Source organism: Cygnus olor, chromosome 12, assembly GCF_009769625.2.
Source record: "Cygnus olor isolate bCygOlo1 chromosome 12, bCygOlo1.pri.v2, whole genome shotgun sequence".
Taxonomy (NCBI): Eukaryota; Metazoa; Chordata; class Aves; order Anseriformes; family Anatidae; genus Cygnus; species Cygnus olor.
This window is the reverse complement of record NC_049180.1, coordinates 18,632,598-18,650,291: the sequence shown is the minus strand read 5'-3', so window position 1 is coordinate 18,650,291 and position 17,694 is coordinate 18,632,598. Positions and strand designations below refer to the sequence as shown.

General features: G+C 38.5%; 2 long non-coding RNA genes across 9 annotated transcripts in view; one reads left to right on the top strand and one right to left on the bottom strand.

Annotated features, from left to right (window-relative positions):
• The window catches only part of LOC121076840, a 247,404-nt gene extending 241,619 nt beyond the window's left edge, over positions 1 to 5,785 (top strand). For 7 of the 8 annotated variants that reach the window (XR_005823746.1, XR_005823748.1, XR_005823749.1 and 4 more), the window contains 4 exons: positions 565 to 795; positions 2,597 to 2,758; positions 4,209 to 4,322; positions 5,644 to 5,785. This is a non-coding gene — a long non-coding RNA (uncharacterized LOC121076840). The remainder of the gene's footprint in view (positions 1 to 564; positions 796 to 2,596; positions 2,759 to 4,208; positions 4,323 to 5,643) is intronic. The other variant, XR_005823751.1, reaches the window with a different exon arrangement.
• Positions 1,115 to 17,694, bottom strand: part of LOC121076842 — a 31,723-nt gene continuing 15,143 nt past the window's right edge. The window contains exons 3-5 of the long non-coding RNA XR_005823753.1: positions 13,432 to 13,525; positions 3,893 to 6,266; positions 1,115 to 2,617 (exon numbers count right to left, since the gene is read on the bottom strand). This is a non-coding gene — a long non-coding RNA (uncharacterized LOC121076842). The remainder of the gene's footprint in view (positions 2,618 to 3,892; positions 6,267 to 13,431; positions 13,526 to 17,694) is intronic.

The window sequence follows — 17,694 nt, the reverse complement described above, 5'->3', positions numbered from 1 at the left end:
ATCATTCAGGTGGTGTGAGCGGCTCCATGCTCAACTGCAGCAGTTATGGTCAAATTTACATAGCCTTACTACGTTTTAAATCATTTACCACACGCAGTTTGTTTTTAACTTTGGTTGATCCTAAGAACACCTGCAGTTATTGTAGCAGAGGTGTGGGTTTTGGTATTTTAAATTTTTTTTTAATATCATGAAGAGCCACAAGATGGCACTGATTCCGAGGCACCTCAGCCTGGCTGGCCTCCTCCTAGTGCCCAGGAATAAGGTTTGTAAGGTTTTGCCATTGCAGCAACTCAGTTTGGGCTTTATTATAAAGTAGTTTTTTTAAACTGAACAACTAGTTAGTGGCACCAATACTACTCAGCTGGTAGTGTGTTTTTTCTTGTTGTTGTTTGTTTGCTTTGTTTATTGTTTTGTTTTTAAGCTATTGCTATGAAATGCTGTGATTCTGTGTTGCTGCAATGACTATGATATGAAGCTTTGGGTGTTCTTTTTTACAATAGATTTAATTTTCTCATATCATATGTGACGGTGTTTTTTTGTTGTTTTTACTTTATTTTATTTTAGGCATTGGCCAACATATACAAAAAGTATACAAAGACCAGACTGCAGAAGTTCACCAAGAGCTGACATTTGTTATTCAATGCTATCAAAAGGTAGAAGCCACTATTCATGGGCACTCACAAGAGTGTGATCGCATGCTTGAACAAAACATTTACTAAAGAAATGCTTGTAATGCTGTCAGTACACAACTTTCTGTTGTGGTTGCTTCAAGAGCCTCTTCCTGCCATCATGCTGGTAAGTTCATAGTCAGTCAACACAGTCACTTAGCAATGTTTCTGAAGATCCTCCTGTACTTTAGCATTAGACACTCAGCTCTGCACTCTCCAGGTATTCCCAGTTGGTTTCTAATGTCTCGTGTCATTTTGCTGTAATAGTAAGATATTGTTCATTACTTCGGACCAAACTGTGCTTTTTAGGCTGGTTATAGAATCATGAACAATGCTCCAGTGGCTCATTTGATAGATGAGCTGTAATAACTGTTTTCAGATCCCTTTGTTGTGACACTGGCTTTTCAGTTACACCCATGTATAATAAATAGACTAACAAATGTATTATTTCATTCCTTTATTAAGTCATTAATTACACTGCAAGTTCTTTAACTGCATCAGAAAACTTTCTGGATAAAACCATTATACTGTCATTACTACGGAACTCACCCCTCTTACAGGGACAACATTCTTTTCAGTTAACACACTTAGAGCCAAATCAATTTCTTTATTTTGCCTGGAAACCGAGTTTGTTTTGGTTATGGAAAAGAAAAATCCTCTTTTAAATGCCTTCCCCATATAGGAAAACAAACATACTGGCTACACGTTGAAATAATACAAAAGCTGTGTTTCTTTAAAAATGGGATGAATCTCAATTTTTTCCTGGGTTTTAATCAAACTCTTAACCAAGGGAAAATATAAAGAATACAGACAGTACAAATACAGAACAGATGTTTACATTTAAACATATGCCATTCAGCTGGTCAAAAAGATTATCCAGACACCAACATATCAAAGGCATCTTACTGACATACGCTATCTGACATGCTTCCACTAATGAATACACACACTGGCTTTGATGACAACCATGCAAATCGTGTCTTTCCATGTGAACAGTTTATCACCCAAACAGTCAGATTTGTGCCTGTACAGGAAGGTGTATTTTGGATTTCCTCTGGAGGATGTACCACGCTGTAATCATACAGTATGCCAAATCAGGTGAAAGTGTGTCAAAGCATTCACGCCCTCTTATTTCTATTTAGAGCCAGGAATCTAAGCACATCTGCTTACAAGCGAGAGCCAGCTTGCTACCTCTGCCGTACAGTATTACATTACAGCTGTGGGACACATTACCCCTTCTGGGACAGTAACCTGTCTCCTGAAGAAGGCTCAGGGAAGAGTAGCTAAAACAGCCCGGCACATTTCAGCCTGCCACACTTGAGGTTCTTTTCCTCTGCAGTGAAGATTTTCTTGGTTTCTGCAGTCCTTCAGAATCAGAGTACGAAAACCAAACAGATTCTCCCAGCTTTTCCAAACATAGGCCTTATTTGCTGTAACTGTTCCATACCATGTTACTTGTCTCACAAAGGGACCCCCAAGAACAACAGAGCACAACCACTGCTGCTGCTGAGCTGTTCTCCCAGAGGCAGGCAAACAGACTAAATTAGACACAATGGGCTATTCCCAGTGCTAGTCTCAAAACCAACAGCTCAAGTTCCTTGACATATGGCTAGTGGTTCCAGTGTATGGGAGGTTACTACTTTGCTATAGGAGAACTGGGCAATAAAGCATATTATGGGGCTTGGTCAGGCCAGTACAGGGTTAGATGCCAAGGTACTCAAGCTCTGTAAAGACTTGAGCATACTTTGGAGGAAAAAACATCACTTCAAGTGCCTGGGGAGCTTTGCTGGCCAAAATCTAAGGTACTAACCTGAGAGTCAAGGAGGTTCTTGTGGGATCCCCCCAATGGCTTAGATGTGACGTTAAAGGATGTTATTAGGATTTTTGCTTTAGAATTCAGTGCCTAAACTTCTCCTATATTCTTGCAGGGCAGTTGTTCAGCTCAGAGCCTGTGAAAGCAAGAATACAATAAACAAAGGCCATACTGAACTTTATACAGATGCCACCTTGAGGAAGGCCAGGCTGTTGCCGGAGATTTTGCTGTGCCCACATATGTAAATAAACAATTAAAAAAAGAAATCTGTGTGAAGGTAAGTTCGCCCTATTGTCCTCCCTTCTCCCACTACCCGATTCATATGACCTAAATTAGTACTTTTCTCTATTAAATGTCTCTCCATCAGAATGTGCTTGAGTCTAGCAGGTCACCCATCATTTTAGGCCTCAAATACTAATCAGCTGAGGAGGGTTTCCCTGTGACTGTACTAAATAAGGAGCAATTCTGAAGTGTTATTCCTTCTCTGGCCATTTTTAGAGCCTAATGCAGTACACTTGCTGGTCCCACTGGTGCCCAGACAAGGCTTTCAGCTCATAGCTGGCTCACATCCTGCCACTTTGGAGCACAGCGAGCAACCTGTCCTCCCTCTGTAGGGACACAAGTACATCTGTTGCTCAACTCAAGGTGCTGAAGATAGGCAGCACGGTAACTGGCATTCAGTGTAAAAATGCCAGGTGAGTTGCAGGTTTGATTGCAAGAGTTGACGTGTTCTGTACTTGTAGTCGCAAGCTTTCTGTCTTTAAATAAAAATACTGTTAGTGTTTATAGAATTTCCCTGGTTTATTTTATCAGCCTCTCTGTGTGCTCTCTCTGGTATAGAGAAGGGAGGAAAAAAAAAAAGGCCATATATTTTCTTTTAGTCACCAGTTGGTCCTCCTTTAAGGACCTTGTAAGACATTTTTTTTGTGTATTGTTTCTCTGCATATGTGGGCAGCTTTACTACTTCATCCCCCTCAGGACCACTTAACAACATCAGCAAAGCAATTAAGTGTAGTTTTCAGGAAAATGCCAGAGGCATTACACTGTCTGGATGGGAGTCTCAACCCAATTATTTTCAGCTAGTTGTGAACTGTGGAAAGTGGACTTTACTTCATTATAACTTCAGTTCCCACTGATTAAAAGTCTAGTGTGTTACAGACGGTAAGGAAAAATGAAACAATTAAACTTTCCATCAATAAAATTGCTGCATATTCTTCAACATAGGGGTTTACTTCTCTCCAGAGAAGTGATTAAAATGAACTGATTGAACTATAATTTGATTGACTGAAGAGCCTCAATCCATCGCACTAAAGCTTAAATTCCATCTTATTGCTCTATTTAACTCTGAATATAAAAAATTACTGGCAGTCTTGCAAACCCCTTACGCAGTCATCCAGCTGAAATTTCTTACCGTTCATGGGCTGCGGTGGGTTCTGTTCTTTCTCTGTTGTGTGCGCATGATTCACAATGGACTGAAGAGGTGGCAATGACACCTAAGAAATGACATTAATATAGCTTTAAAGAAAAAAAAAACAACATAAAATACCTATTAAATTATCAGATATCTTTTACCTATAACATAACCATTTGGGGATTCTAAACTCAACCAGAGATAGAATTAACCCAAGACACTGAAGAGAAGAATTGTCAGGTTATATTCAACTGTTGCAGCAAAAATTTGCATATTCGTCTGAAGAATGCAGCTGTGATGCACCTTCCTACCACAGGCATGCGTTCAGCAAGGTGTGGAGTTACCAGACGCATAGGTGCGTGCGTGTGCATACATACGAGTCTTTCCTTCAAGGAGACATTGAAGAGGCACACTTAGGCTGGTCTCAAAGGTAAGTTGTGCTGGCTATGACTCCAGATGCCTGGGTTCTAGGCCAAAGAACACAGGGCCTGGGTTTCTTTGGACCTGGGACAAATTTTTTAAAGGTTGCTTATTCATCTCCACAGATGAGTAAGTCTGGGACTCCTATTGCACTAACGAAAGCCAGTTAAGAAACAAAGAGATGCTTGCTTTTGTCAACAGGTTACTATGATACAGCAAATATCTAGATTAGTGTTCCTCCTCTGAAAATGTAACTGAAATGCTATTACCTATTAGAAGGTTGCCACTCTATTGCACGACATCGAATTTCTCAATTCCTACCTTCTATTTTGAAATAAAACACAGCATTGGAAATACAGCTGCACCACAATAAAATTGAATTAGAATATATTATACTGTTAAGTTGCAGCAAGGACACATTATGTTGTTAATTAAATGAATGAGGCTAGGTAAGATGTGCAGAAAAAGATGGGCAAGAACACCCGGGTTAAATACTTAATGTACTTATTTTCACAAGCAGCTCAAACTCCAAATGAAGTCAATAGATGTTTTCCCACTAACATCACCAAGCACTGGGGCATGTGTTCCTTGAGCTGTAATATTTACTACCGAGCTCAGTTTGCTGTTGAGCGTTGCTCTTCTGGTTGTGACTGATCTACAAGGCTAGCTTCATAACCAAGCAATAGCTTTGATGCACAACGGTTCCAAACCTTGGACACTGCCAATCCCAGTCTTACAGGGATTTCTGATCACACTTAAGGGTTACTAATTCACCAAGTTTTTGGTTTTGTAATTTAAACATAGGACATACCACAATTCTTCGTATTTGTTAGCCAAAAACTACCAAGACTGCACTGGAGTCACTAAGGGAATATTGATCTGGTAAAATGCTGCCACCATCTAATTTAGAAGGAACACCTTTGACAAATTATATTTGGCAGTTAATGATTGCCTTGCATTATTGGCCTTTTCTTTTGTTTCCTCTTTCATTTTGATTACCAATTACTATGTTATCCTCTACTTCACCTCAACATTTGTAACTTTGAATTATGATATGCAGCACCAGTAACAGAAAATGAGACAAAGGCAATGCAGAATCACAAATTTCTAGGTGCCCCTGAAGACTGCAGGATATGTACTACATTCCCTGTACCCAGTTTTATGTACACACACCAGAAATACATAGGACACCACACAGCTTAAATGCCTATTAGAATCTTTCCATTCTTACACAGACAGATATGTTCTCTCAATTATAACACCTTTGTCTGCAAAAAGGCTGTAGAAAAAGGAGCTGTGTTTGAAGTTATTTTTATCTTATTTTCTTTCAGGACAAGAAATATTTATTTGACAGCAAAAAGACAAGCCCCAAGTGTGAAACCAGCCTCAAGACTTCTCTTATTCCTAAATTAGAAAGTGGCAGAGATCTTACAAACCATTTGTTCATCTTTCACAGTGCTCTGACATCCACGGCAGCAAAAGGAACATGCAAACAGTTTTTTACCATGCTGACAAGAGTCACAAGTAATCTGAGGAGTGTGCAAACAGCATCAAGGGCAGAGCAGGACCTTCTTCCAAGCCCAGCCTGTGCAAGCAGATGAAGGGGAAACAGGAACCTTGTGACCCAAGGAATTGCTTAAGATGCACCCCCCAGAAAAGCATCATCTGTGTATGGACAGGAACTTGCCAACAGTTTCACCTAACTATGCTAGACTGGCACATCACAGAAAAAAATTAAGACTGATTCAAACTGTATCTGCTTTCTGTATTTGTGGGTTTCCTGACAGCAGATGCACATGACTAACTACTCCCAATTACCAAACAGAATGTCATTTTGCTATGGCTGCTGCCAATCATGCAAGTGACTTCTCTGTACTTACCACCCTGTTAGAGAGAGGGACCAGCATTTTCCTTTTTTTTTTTTTCCCCCCCAACAGGAAGCTGATTTCAAAATCTGTAATTACAAAAAAAACAATATTAGCCAGCAGATTTATGTTTGAAAAATACATGCTATAATTACAGAGAGATCATAATTCTCGGTTTTTGAGGAAATGTGATTACTGCAATTTCTTCATTAGGTTATAGCTTCACTATTTAAGAAAACATTATTTAAAAGACACAGTGTTATCTGATAAAAACCCCAGCGAAACGTAAGCAAACACTTGAATACTCTCTTCCTAGCAACCAAGGTCTTTCAACAGAAAAGCAGCATTTTTTTTTTCCTGCACCTTGTATTAAGCCAACTTTCTAGTTTGTAACCCTTTGGCTAGTCAATAATCATCAAATACTTGGAATATAATTTTAGATGAAAGTCTAAGCCAGTGAGTAAGCCACCTCATTGTTCATTTCTAAAAAAAAAAATATTAATTAAACTTTTTTTTTCCCCCAAACCGCTCCATGCGTACTGGAAACCCCTCTAACAAGCTCTGAAGAATTACCTTGGGACAAAATTCCCCATTGGGTACATCCAAATCTGTTTCTCAATGCCTGTCACCACTACTTATGTGTGACACTACAGCCATGGGGCCAAATTTTCAGAATTCGGTTATCCCTTATTTCACTGACAGAAATATCGGGAAGTTAATTTTAGTTACTAAGATTTTTCATATGTATTAAGTTGCCACATGACTTAACTCTTATAACTACCAGCAGTATTTTAAGTGCTGAGTTTCTGCAATTCCCACTGAGTAGAAAATACAGATACTAAACACTCCCTTGAGATTTAGGTCTGTCTTTACAGGCTGGGATAGCTTTGATGGTTTACTGAAAGAACACTGGCTCTCTAAAGACCTTCGATAGATGCTGAGGATCCAAAAACAAAAACAAGAAATCCAAACAAAAACTGTAATGCTAAGTAACAATGAATGAGCAGTGGTAGCAACAACAGTGAAGGCCATTTTGAAAAAGCATGTTCAACTGACCATTTCTTCCATATCACCTCTTTTCTCCTATGAGAAAATACTTTAAAGAGAATGTTCTCCTCCGCACTTCTCCTTCTCTTACCTAAGTGTATTTTCTCCTTTCTTTCTTTTCTCAGATGAGGGACACTAATGGTGTTGATGCTCTCTTTAAAGAAAATAAGAGCAGTACCTGGGAAATGTCTTCCATGGAAAAGAGGAAAGATAGCTAAGGGACAGGACGTATCCTTCTTGACACGTACAGTGTGCTCAAAGAGCCAGCTTCCCCGCTTCTCCCCAAAGAGCTCTCAGTTGACTGTCCAGAAAAGTGCACGGTCTCCCCAGCTGTTAACAGCAGGATATACTGCAGCACTCGACTGCTGCCGCCATGTCATCTCAGTGCCCCCAAGGTCAGCTTAGCATATTAAATTAACAGTGTTCCCAGGCAAGGCAAAAAGTCTGCAAACAGAATGGTGCCGCATAATAATGGGATACAAGGGGAAGATACCTGGCTAAATAGTAAATGTTTTGGAAAGACTGGGGAGCATTGAATGATTCTGACTTATGTGACTTAGTGCCAAATATACATTATCACACAGAAGTCGCAGCAGATTATGTGTCTGTTTACCACCACTCAATATTTTCATAGCTTATTTTAGAATTTTTGGATTTGTTTCACCCTTAATAATTTATTTATGAGCTTAGAATTATTAATAATTTGAAGCTTCATTACAAAGTATCCTGGGGGAATCTCACCTGCCTCATCCCATTACATTATTATTCCCAAATATCTAATTTACATTTAATAAGACATCAATTGAACATCAATAAAATAACAATGAATTAATAAACTGTATCTTCATAGAAATACTAACAGCTTAAATATGTAAGCAAATGCAGTGCACAGTCTGCAGGTCAGCTGTCTAATCTCTTTGAGAGCATTTGTCAGAATTGTTTTGTATTTAGAATTTGATAATAAATCATAAAAAGATATTTAATTGCTCTGGTCTTAAACTAATTCTTGTGGCAATTGTGAACCAAGCCAAACTCTGAACCTGTGAGGCAGAGCTGGGACGCAACCAAGTGTTCTATGTAGGTAAGGAGGTGATCTCAAAACACTAGAAATGCCTAAGGGACCTCAAGTTTTCATGAAATGAAATGTAAAAAGACTTTTGGTTTGGGTAAGTATGTATATTTTAGTTTAATATCATCTCTTAAACTGAAATGCTTTATTTTTCTATCCAGAAAGTTAAAATAAACTTTTTTTTTACTGACTGAACATTCTGCCTGAAAACATTAAAATAGGGTAGTTCAGCATTGCTCTTTGGGCGTTCTGTTTTAACAAACTATCACCCCAAAGGATAAGTTTTGACAAATATTTCTATTCAGACAGACGTGACATTATTTCATCCTGGGGAATTTCAGTAAAGGCCTTTATCCGATTCCACCTTATAGCTCTGCAGCAGTGTTTATCACTAACTGGGGACCACTTCCATTTACATTTCCTAGGCTCGTACAAATCCCACATGAGCATTAATGGAGGAAGAGGAAGAACAAGAATAAAAATTTCTCTTATTGGGTATTCTTTTTTAACTTTCTAGTTCTTATTATTTACTTTCCTTTATGGTTCAAATTTTATCAGGGCTTGAACAAGAGCCTTAGATGGAAAAGGTGACCATTTGTCAGTAACATCCTTATCCTTGTCCTAGTTCACTACGAAGGACTCACTCCCTGTTCCCTCAGCCCCTCACTTCAGCAGGATTTACTTGAGGGCTTTAAATGCCCAGCTGTGGAACCAAAGCCAGAAGACACTATTATCCTTTTATGACAGTTTGGTATTTTTTTTATATGCATTGAATTGCCTTTTCCTTTTCATCCATGGCACATTAGTCTTTTTTAGCTGTTCATGTCCATTATTTGGCTATCTCCATTACACAATCAAGGATTATAAGGCCTCTGTCCTCAAGCATGCAACATGGGTTGATGCAAGCATTTAAAACTTTAATGGCTCTTGACTTTGAGCTATTTACAACTCCACAGAGATGTGCTATTCAAACCTTAGTTTAGAGAGATTTCCGTTTAACATTTTAAAAACTTTAAGAGCTGAAGGGGCCATAAGACATTCTGGTCTGACCTCCCACATCAGATTTTTACTCAGTTACTTCTATATCAAGCCTCACAACATACTTGACTAAAACACATCTTCCTGAAAGACTTCCAGTCTTAATCTGTAGGTGGAAAATCCATCACTTCCTCTCGCCCATTTACACTAGTGTTTATTACCCCACACTCAAAAGTGCATCTCACTTCTCAATTGAGCTTGTCAGCCTGTCCCTCCCACCCCAGGCACTGATTTTAACATCTCTCTGCTACGCAGTGACTCAGTATTCTGTATTTTGATCCCATGAAGGTGCTGATATACTATAACCCATGTGGACTCAGCAGTATTAGCATTTCTACCATTCAGAAACACGCAAACAATTGCATGCATACATTCACATCTTTAGTATGTCTTTTACCTTGCTGGACTCACCAAAGTCCAGAGTCAAGTACAACTTCTGTTCTCTTCCTCCTGAGCAGATCCAAGTACATTCCTTTCTGGGGCACTCTCACAGGGAGACGATGAAAAGTTTAACACAGAGAGAATGTGACCGCAGCTTTGAGGGACGGCTCTAATTTTAGGGCAACCAGCTTACCAGATTCTTCCATTTCCTCTCGTTTAACCACACTCAGGTTTTAAAAGAAAAATTCTGTTCATCTCTCTTTTTAAAAAAATAGCCACGCTGGACTAGTTTCCCTGCCCCCATTCAAACAATATACTCACTAATTTAAATGGATATTTCTTAAGAATACAACTTTTAGTTTCCGGGCCTCCCTTGCAATGGATCCTGTAAAAGTCTAAATAAATAATGTACACCAACTCACCTTTAGCTAGTGTAAAAACAGTTCCCAGAGTGACAGCTATCAGTTCATCTCCAGTGAGAGCTGTATAAGCTAAAAGCTCTTCTATAAACATGACAATAACAACCAGTCTCTTATGCCTCTCTTACATGACCCTTAATTATGGCTACTGTATTATGAATTGCTCCAGAGAATGCTACAAGGCTAGAGCAGTGTTCTTCGCTGGACATCAAAGACAATGCTAAAAGCCTGCTTAGGAAAGCTCCTCAGAAACATCTGCTGATGTTCATCCCAACTAAGGAACACTCTGTTTAAGAAAGAAAGTGCACAGCTGCAGCTCACTGCCTCCTGCTCTTGAGCAAGGAGGCACCCCACAAAAACTGACAATCCACTTTGAAGGGGAAGATGCCCACCTGAAAACCCAGAAAAGCCCACCTCTCATGAAGCTCTCAAGAACTATTCCGATTTGTTACCTCAGCCAAACCTCTGTATTCTGCAAAGTTCACCATTCTTAATAACTTACTGACCACTGAGCCTTGCAACACAACAATGCAAAAGCAGTATCACAAATTATGACTACGTAACGGAGAAAACTGAACTAGAACCCACCCTTTGAGGCACTCTACCATCAGCATCTGTTACTACGCTACAAGAGTTGTAACATGTTTACTTTGTATGTACAGTATTTATGGGCATCCTTCAGGGATAAATGCAACTGTGCATGCTCCTGCAGTCAACTAGGAAGGCTGGCTATACAGGTGCCCCACAGAGAGACCAACCGGGCAGAATCAAGATTCAGGCTGACACCAAGCAAGGAATGATTCCTAAGCGTTTTATATGTGGGTAACATTAATCAATACTTACATAGTAATTACTAGAAAATTACTGTAACTGCCTCTCATGAGAATTACTGGAGAATATTATGATCTTCTGTGGGTATGTAAAAGCAACATATAGGTAAGTATTCATAACAGGTGATGATATATGTTATAATAACGCACGTGGCTTAGACTTGTTTTAGAATATATAATGACTTACTGCTAGCCAACGTCTTAGAACAGTATCTATGTAGGAACTAATGCCTGGCAATTTATCAATTCTTAATAAAGCACTGTGCTTAGAAGTATTACTGTTGATGTTGCTCTTGATTTTGATTCAGCTGATTTTTGTCTGGGCTCAGCACTGTGGCTCATCAGTGTTTCCCCAGCTCCCTCAGGATGTGAGGGTTCCAAATTCCTACTTGATTAGACTTTAAAAAAAAATTAAGAACTGCGTATGCAGCACTCCCCTTATCTGTCCCCAGTCTATGTGTGAAATTAACGTTGGTTCAAAATGCTGGAAATGCACGTGTGCATGAAGAACACAGGTTCCCAGACAAACATTGCATTACCCCCAGGCAAGTTACACTAGCCTGAAAGCACACTGCCAAGGCGTACTGCCACGCTCAATTAACTGAAACCCAGGTAGCCTCTGTGCACCATACAGGAACAGTATTTTCATGTGAAACACATCTGTAAAGGTACGTTCTTTCAGAACTTCACAACCACATGGTGACTGAGCAAAAATAAGTACAACTAAAATAACTCTGCCAAAATTTAAACCGGTTCCATGCCTATACAATCATCATCACTTTAGATGTTTCTAAAGCATGGCTGCTTTTCAAGTAGCATTTAATGTCACACATCTCAATTGTCAAGGGCTGGCATAAGCCACTATGACATAGAAAGCCATGACTCTCGGTTACATCCTTAGACAACGGGTAACATTTCTTCATGAACGCTTCTCTTTCCAAGTGTCTCTTGCCTACGTCCTTCAGACACTCTGTGAGCCACATTCATCAGCTGTGGGAGCTCAGCACCTTTCCAGTGATGCAAGTCAACTGATGGGGATTGCTAAAGATCAGCTCTTATGTCATTCTGAGCTCACAGAAGTGTTCTGAAAAGGGACATTTAAACTATTTACTGTCATTCTTGTTGCAGTTTAAATGCTGCATAATATTTTGATGAAGCTTTGTGACTCCATAAATCTAGTGTCCAAATGAAGGACTGCTGAAAAAAAAAAAAAAAAAAGCCACTGATTTGCTGCAAAAATCAACCTTCCACTGCCCAATTCCATTCTTAATGAATAAGACAATTCAGAAACCTACAGGAACATGCTTTATTGATTCATTCACAAGTCACTAAAGCCTGCTGCCTAGGTTCCCTCCAGTAAGACTAACCACACATTGCTTCTAGCGTACTGAATTGCAGGGAAAGGTGACGACTCCACATCTGTTCTGCTGGAAGTCCAGTGAGACTAAACATACCCAATAAATGTAAACACAGTACAGCACCAGGTTAATGATAAATGTGTGTAGGAGACAAAGAGACTTGCATTTCCTCTTTATTATCCCTTCATTTGAGCCACTGCTTTAGCTGTAATTTATTTACCCAGGACAGTTGGGCCCAGATGCGTACCTGTTTTTTCATTGAGGTACTTGCTTTTCTCAATTTTGCAGATGGATTAAATAAGCCAGGAGGAGGCCAACCTGTATGTGTGGGGTCACACAGAGAACTGTAATCTACACTGCAGTAGATGCCTGAATCCATTCAGGTTCAAGACCTAATTTGGCATAAAGCCGGTTTGTAGCTGTACTGCACTGTACACTTTATAAACATATCTTTCAATAATCTCCTGTGCTTCTCATGAAAGCAATAACAAGCAGTACAAACAGCTGAGCCTATACTGGGCAAGCTTTCCTATTAAATTCCACTAATACATCTCAGCTGTGACCTGTAGCAATTTGGGTAACCTAATAAGGCTGACTGTCCCAGAAGAATCTGGGATGATACACTGTTTACCTGCAAGACATGAGAAAGTACAAGAGAGCAACTTGATACCAAGTATCACCTAGCAGTCAGGAAAAAAAGGGAACTGAAAAAAATAGATACATAAGAAAATACAAGAGAAAAAAACATTATTAAGAATAAGGAAATCTGCTTATATAGCCTTACAGATACTTTAAAGTGCCACCATTTCAACATTCTCTTCCAACTCAAAACATTACATATGCATGTCCTTTTTAATGGAATATGCTACACTCAGGTTTATTATAGGGCTGTATGGTAACTACAGTTATTCCAATGCAAATTCTTTGAAGTAAAGCATTTTGTCAGATTCACCCATGTTTTGCCAGAAACCTAAATAGTTTTCTGCCTTACAACACAATAGATTTTAGAGAGCCCACTAAGATCATTCTAATACATATGCTTCCTTTTCGTATGCTTTTAATAAGCGTTCACAGACCCAGTCAAACGTAACAGTCTCTACTGCAAAACTCACCCATTTAGCTGTATTATGATTTCAGTCCCTTAGTGCTTTTAGTACAAACCTATGTACAGAATGGCTTCAGAAAGTGGCTTCTTCTCTTGGACATCTGTTGGATAAATAAAGCAACAAGCAATTTAGCAGTGTACAGAGGAATTAAAAGAATTCTTATCCTTTTTAATATTTCCCATAATTCCAAAATCAACCAACAACCTCAATATAAAACATATCATTCAACATATCACTTTTCCTTTAGAATTGTCTCTCAGCAGGGTAGCGCTCATAGCGACGTTATCGCTGTGCGCCATACTGTATGTTCAAAGCCATCGGTATTCAACGTACTAAGAAGTGACACTGAATCCTGCAATCAAAAACAAAAAATTTCAAAAAGATTTCAGAATTTACATGAATATAAATAGCTGCACTGAATGCTTTGAAGATGGAAAGCATTTTAGCGATTTACATTTCAGGCTGTTTTGAACAGATAAACAGACAAAAATATGTTTTGTAAAGGAACAGTAAGATTTTCAGTGTAACACTTTCCATAGTTAGGTTGTAAGAAACAGTAGGCACCACAGAAAGAATTATTTACATTCACTGTACAGAAGGCCTATGTTTCACTTCTGCCTATTACTTGAGCTTCTGAAGAGCATCTGATTTTCTAACCTTAGCATCTGTTAAGGTGAGCCACAACCTTTCTGCAAATGTTCATGCCCACCACCATTTCTACCATCATTTTTCCCACCCAGCTCACCCACCATTGTTTAATGATGAGATTCAGAAGGTTTATCAAAGGTTTTCTTTTCTTCTGAAACACAAAACTAATGTTTCCAAAACATTCATACATACATAGAATTAAAAACATTGAGAAAAGTGCTCTTAAAGGAACTTTAATTGGAAGGATACTTTTTCTAACACTGCTTCCTGTCACTTCACTCCTAATGACTGAAGTGTTTTTAGAGTTTTCTGTGTTCTCCCTTAGAGCTGTGTAATCTGTTTGAGTTCCAAATCCCCCAAGAGCTCCATAAGAAACCTCCAGGGTGTTTCCAGTATGTAAAGGTCAGAGCTGAAGAAGATGGGGACGGAGCATGCCGAAGACAAGTATCAGAATCTCTCATTTTAAACCCATCACTGACAGAAAAAATGGACAGTAAAGCACAATGGGCAGTCTCTTAAAGGAAAACCAACTGTGGTGGGAACCTCTAAAAGATCCTAGAAGGACTGAAAACTGACACTCCTGAAATCAAAAGGAGATGGCTTTTCCAGAGATGTTCTGCATGGAAGTGAAAATAGGCTTCCAAATTTCTTAAACAAAAATCTTACACCGGGAAGTCCAAACAACGTGGATCACATATTTGGCTAACACGTAACATTTGGTATTTAGCGAAATCTTCTCGTGCTCTGCTCCTGGGCTCCTCCCACCACACTCTCCAAAGACATCTTTCCTCAGTCCTCATGCCAGCCTCCAAATTCCTGGCAAGATGTTGCTGTTTTGGTCTAGATGTTAGACAATCTTCCCCGTGCTGGCTGGCTCCATTACTATTAAAGAAGTGTCGGCCAATCTCAATCTCAGGGTTCCCTAACAGCCTTCTTCTCACTTTTATTGGTTAATTAACATAATTGCTTCTAAAGAACAACTATAATACTAATTAGTGGAACAGGTGCCATAACTAGCACAAAGTCTATAAAGAGAAAACCCAATATCCCACCAGACATATGTAGAGGACGTACCTTCCAACATTACAAATTCTCTTCTAGGGGACCTGAAAGAATTCTCCACTGCTGTGCTTCAGTTTTATCTTATTTGTTACTGTCTGTTTAATCAAGGTCTTCTGTAGTATAAATGTGATCACCATAATGCTAATCTCTGCACTAGACATGCAAATATATAAACATTTGTGTGCCAAATTATTAAGTTTTTGTCTATAACGTTATGCCCCTATTTACTATCTATATTTTATGTCTTATGGATTTCTAAACATTTAAATTTATATCAGTGTTGTCACATATCTGCAAGCAGAGACAGTTTTATGAGCACTAAAAAAGCTGCAACACACAGCCACTAAATACTAATGACATAAATGGTATCCACTAATGGTCTCTATTTTTATTACAATGCAAAACTTCAATATATTGCAATTATCACTGCTTTCAGACTGAGCCATACACACCGTATAATGCCAGCTTCCATCTCCATAGCATAAAATGGCATTATTTGTTGTGTATAGTTCAGCCCTGTACTGCAGATGTTGACTGAATGCTCAAGTCAGCAGTTGTAGCTAAAATTCACTCTATTTACAGAGTCTTACTGTTAACTAATACCTTAAATTGTCAGATATGCCAATGCATTAGACATTTTTCAAAGCCAACTGCACTAATAGCGTGTAAGCGTAGCATATGTCTTGTTGTACCTGTCAACAGCCCAGTAACTTTGCAAAGGTAAAGCATGTCAAAAAAGGAAATCATATTCCTACACTTCTGTGTTAAAAAATCTTTAGTGAGAGATTTTTCTAAAACATTTCAATATAAAAGTGCATTTGACAAAGCTTACTCTCTTGTAAATGAGTTTCTATTTTACCTTTGTAATGTTAAATGTTAAATTCTTCGTTCATAATTAGAACAGTCCCTCCTTTACAGCAGCAATCAAAGAGAGAAAAACTTCAGGACAGTGGAAACCTCAATGTTGCCCACAAAACTGGATGAAAAAGGCAAAATCTCTGTCACAAATGGTGGGAAGAATTTAATCCCATTTCATCGATGCGTTTTACTTGTAGTGTAACTTTCACCAAAAAAAAAGGAGTACTGAGTTTGTCTCTCAGACTTTCATACCTGTTTACCTGACATAAAACATGCCCAGTTATTCCTTTTCATTGACTTCAACTGAGAATAACCTGCAGAAAGCTGGAACTTTTCTTTGAAACAGGAGACATTTCCCTATTTCCATGCAGCTGGGTAGTCATTTACACAGGGAAAACACTGGAGACAAAGTAGGTGTCAGACTTGGTAGCATTTTACATACATTTTCTGACACAAGGCAGACAACAGAAACGTGCACACAAAATATTTCCCTTCAAGGGCTAGCTAGTGAGAACAGCAGAAACTCACAGAAGACATCAGTGTAATTATTGCAGAGTTCCTGTATATTTCCAAATGCTACTTGCCTTTAAAAATACAATGCAATTATCACTTTTAACTTTAACCAAGGAAAACCACTCCACGGAAAAATAGTACTATGTTTAAATGTTCTTATTCACCTTGCACAAATCTAAACATACATGAGTGACTATAGAAGAATGAATGATGTAAAATCCATAAAATAATAATACCTAGAGCTTACAACTGAGAATACTGATATGGTATTCCTTATTTTTTCATCATCTTTTCTCTGGCAGTAATATTGAATATGACAAGTACTTTCTAATGTAATCTGAACCCACTTCAGTGTTCTAATATTTTGACTGAATAGGCTTTATCAAGGATCCCAGTTAACTGTCTCTGTTCTGCAGTTATAAGAATAAAATATTCCAACTGAAAATTCAGTGACGTTTCATTTCAGAAAACAGGATTTCTCAAAAGAACAAACACATTTGTTTAAATATTTGGAAGAAAATACAGCTTTTCTATATAAGTAAATATTTTACTTCATTTTCTCGACCAGAATTAGAAATTCTGGCTCATTTCTCAATTCAAAATGTTTCATTTTGAAACATTTTGTTTCATTTTGAAACCCTTCATTTGTAATCCTCACAACGCATCTTAAAACTTAAAACAAAACAGACTGATTGACCTCAATAAAATATAAGACTTGAATATCTGAGTACATGAAAAGCACCTCATTTTTCTTGAGGAAACTGTTGGGTAAATATAACCCATTTTGAAGAGTATTTTTGGACATTATAGAGTTTGTAAAATATGACATTTTATTTGCCCACTGAAATTCTTTCTCCCTGCTCAGCAATCACTTTGTACAAAAGGAGAGAGCTCTTTTAATAACACCATGGACAAAATTCTGCCACCCAGGATCAGAATTACAACAGCCTCGATGGTTATTGCATTACCTTCACACAGAAATATGTCCAGTGAGTTTCTAAACTCAGACTTGACTGAAGACTCCTTTCCCACCCTGTTGCTCATGTCTCTTCTACAGTGAAAAAGGATGAGTTCTTGTGGAGCATCTCTTTACCTAGTTGCCCACACTAAACCATGCTCCTTCACTGAAATGACAGCAACAAAAATATGGAAACCAACAGGAGCCTTTCTGTATACTTCAGTGGATGG